The 3506-nt window shown below is 44.6% G+C and overlaps 1 non-coding gene across 1 annotated transcript; it reads right to left on the bottom strand.

Moving 5' to 3' along the window:
* Positions 1 to 2838: 2838 nt before the first annotated feature.
* LOC122124875 lies at positions 2839 to 2945 on the bottom strand. The gene has a single exon (XR_006150678.1). It is a non-coding gene; the product is annotated as a U6 spliceosomal RNA (small nuclear RNA).
* Positions 2946 to 3506: the final 561 nt, after the last annotated feature.

Raw genomic sequence — 3506 nt, 5'->3', positions numbered from 1 at the left:
AGACTCCTTTGCTGGTTTTCAGCCTGTGCTAGCAGACTTCAGCTCAAGGTGAAAGGATACAGTAGTGGGCAGAAGAAGAATCAGGCTGCTGCTCACTGGGAAAAAAAAAGAATCAAAAGCTTTCATTGATTTTTTAGGGTAGGCTGAGGTTTGGTAATTTGGTCATGAGCACAGTTTCAGAAACTAATTTCCTTCTTATGTTTGAGCATCCTGGCCCTGTACCAGGGCTCATGGGCTGTCAACTCCATTTAGGAGATGCTGAGTTATAGCAGGTGCCACACAAGCTTGCATACATGTCCTGGCCTTATGATGAAGTTAAAAAATGGTCAGTGCTCGGGCTGCCAAGAAAACACAATGGTGGGGTATACCCATGCCAACAGCTCATATACCAAGTTAACCCTGTGTTGTGGTATTGAGTAAAACATGTTTCAAATGATCAAAATGTCTACTGAGTAGTATCTAGTTTGGGTGAAGACAGAAAAGAAGACAAATACAATATGGGTCTTTTAAGCCATTTTAGTCCTCTGCCAGGTATCAAATGAAGTATCAGACATCTACTGCTTCAAGTGAGGAATTCTGTTGTTGTGGTTGTGCCAGTACTGAGCTTTGAACTCAGGGCCTGAACTCTTTCCCTTAGCTTTTTTGCTCACGGCAGGCATGCTAGCACTTAAACCACAGCTCCACTTCTAGCTTGTTTTCTGGTTAATTGGAGATAAGAGCCTCTTATCTGTAGCCTCAGATCTCAGTCTCTTCAGTAGCTAGGATTACAGGCTTGAGCCACCTGTACCCAGCTCTGCTGGTTGTTGTTTTCAGCAAAAGTGGATTCAAGTTTCTACAAGCAGATGTTATTATAACCCACTCATCCATGGTGTTATCTCCAACTAGTTGGAAGCTAGTAATGCCTTGCTCAGCTGTATGACCTCTAAAGTTAATGATTTTTAAGTTAACAAAGAACAAGTGAATGCAGAGGTCCTATTTAGGTTTTTTTCTCAGTAACAATTCCCCCTTGTCTTTATCAGGTGTGTGATCACCTCCAAACCCCTTGTTTTAGCTTGGTTTACTCATAAGGGGCTCACAGACTGTAAGCATTCTGGCCTTGTGACTTAATCTGGTGTTTTATGACAGATGTTAAAAGCATGTTTCTACCCAAGATTACAGGCTAAGAGGCCAGCGCTGATTTGCCTTCCGTCTGTGCTGCTTCATCAACAGTGCTCCCTCAATTCACAAGTCCTCTTGGGATCATTTCCCTTCCAACTACATGGGCCAGAACAATGTCCAAGAAAGAGCTGGCTGGCACTTCTCCAGAGCCATTCCCTTAGCATTGAAGGTGGTGAATTTTGCCTATAGTAAAAAAGATAGCACAGCCAGGCACTGGTGGCTCATGGCTCAAGAGGCTGAGATCTGAGGATCACAGTTTGAAGTCAGACCAGGCAAGAAACTCTGTGAGACTCCTTTGAGTTTCTTAATTCTTTTTTTTTAATTGTGAAAATACCGTATAGAGGGGTTACAATTACGTTGGCAAGGTAATGAGTGCATTTCTTATCAAGCATTCTTGCCTCCTCCTTTGTTTCCCCTTTGTAAGGTCCGCTCCTGGATGGCTAGCAGACTTCACCCTCCTCCCAGCAAAGTCTCCACCCAGTACCTGCGTTACCTAGGCAACTGGGACACCTGGAAGAGGTCACATCTGCATCCGCTGAGGTCACATCTGAATTTGATGTGGCCACACCTTTCTCCGCCCATACCCTAGATAAGGCCTAACGCAGGCCCAGATGCTCTCTCTCTGCTCTTTTCTAGCTCTTCCTCAGCTCTTTCCTTCTCTTCTTTTTCCCAGCTCCCTTCTCTTTCCTAGCTCTCTCTTTCCCACCTTTTCCAGACGCTCTCTTTTCTAGCTCTTTCTCCGCTCTTTCCTTCTCTTCTCTTTCCCAGCTCCCTTCTCTTTTCTAGCTCTTTTCTCTCTTTTCTAGCTATTTTCTCTCTTTCCCAGCTCTCCCAGCTCTCTTTCCTAGGCCTTTCCCTACCACATGGAGAACCAAGATGGCCTGGTGCCAGCCAGAACGATGAATAAACCTACCCTTTACCGGAATACCACATGCCTGGTGCTGTTCTTACTCGGCTACTCTTTTTAAAAACCTAACACCCTTCCCATCCCTTCCCATCTCACCCCCCCTCACCGCCCCCTCCCCCCGCCGCGCCAAAGTTGTAAAGTTCATTTTCGACATAACATCTTGTACATCTCATTGGTTGAGACTCATTTTTTTCTTTAGATATTTTTTTATTGTGAAAATACTGTACAGAGGGGTTACAATTACATCGGCAAGGTAAAGAGTACATTGCTTATCAAGCATTGTTGCCTCCTCCTTTGTTTCCCCTTCCTATCCCTTCCCATCTTCCTCCCCACCCCCACCCCTCCTCCCCCGCCAAAGCTGTAAAGTTCGTTTTTCGACATAACGATTTGTACATCTCATTGTTGCAATGGGTCCATCTCTATCTCTAGTTAAATGATTTGTTTTTGCCCTTCCCCTCCACAAATTATACCAACATCAAATACAATGAAAGCAGGGGTTATACCGTGGGGGAGGGACATACAAAGCAACAAAGAAATCATCTTATAAATACGTTAGAAACAATCGCAAGAAAGAATAAACATTTGAATATTTATCTTGGGGTTCATTTCACCTAACACCAATTTATCTGACCTTTTCTGCTTGACTCAGACATATACTAATTATTGCAAATAAGGGAAACCATGGGACCTATGTTTCTTTGGCCTGGCTTACTTCACTTAATACATTTTTTTCCAATTCTTTCCATTTCCTAACAAATGGGGCAATGTCATTCAAAAATATGGAACACTTCACGAATTTGTGTGTCATCCTTGTGCAGGGGCCACATTAATCTTCTCTGTATCATTCCAATGTTAGTATATGTGCTGCCGAAGCCAGCACTGAGACTGTTATCTACAATAAACTACTCAGAAAAGCTGGAAGTGGTGCTGTGGCTCAAGTGGTAAAGTGTTTGCCTTGAGCAAAAGAAGCTCAGGGATAGTGCCCAGGCTGGGAGTTCAAGCCCCTGAACAAGGAAAGAGGAGGAGAAGGAGAGGGAGAGGGAGGGGTAGGGGAAGGAAGAGGAGGGGGAAGGGGAGGAGAAAGAAAGCACATAAAACCCTATATAACCCCTATAACAGAGTCTTAGGTGCTAATAGTATCCGTCAGATGTACTTGGCGTTGTATGTGATCCACCGTCCTGGTCCTTCTCCTCTGGCAGTTCCCTCTGTTTCCATGGCTGCCCTTCCTCATCACGTCCTTCTGGTAAACACAGGAATACCCAGGTACCCACCCAATCCTCTCTCCTAACTCCTTCTACCACATATACCCTCCAGGAAACACTCCTCCCCAGGACCCCTCTGACATTTCTAACCCAGGGACTCCATTCCTGGAGTCCAATCCAACCTTTTCTCTGAGCTTCCTCCCTGATATTCAGAATCTTCAGGTAAAAATAGCAAAGCC

This window comes from Dipodomys spectabilis, unplaced genomic scaffold (assembly GCF_019054845.1).
Source record: "Dipodomys spectabilis isolate Male_0828 unplaced genomic scaffold, ASM1905484v1 ptg000250l, whole genome shotgun sequence".
Taxonomy (NCBI): Eukaryota; Metazoa; Chordata; class Mammalia; order Rodentia; family Heteromyidae; genus Dipodomys; species Dipodomys spectabilis.
This window is presented reverse-complemented; position numbering and strand designations above follow the sequence as displayed.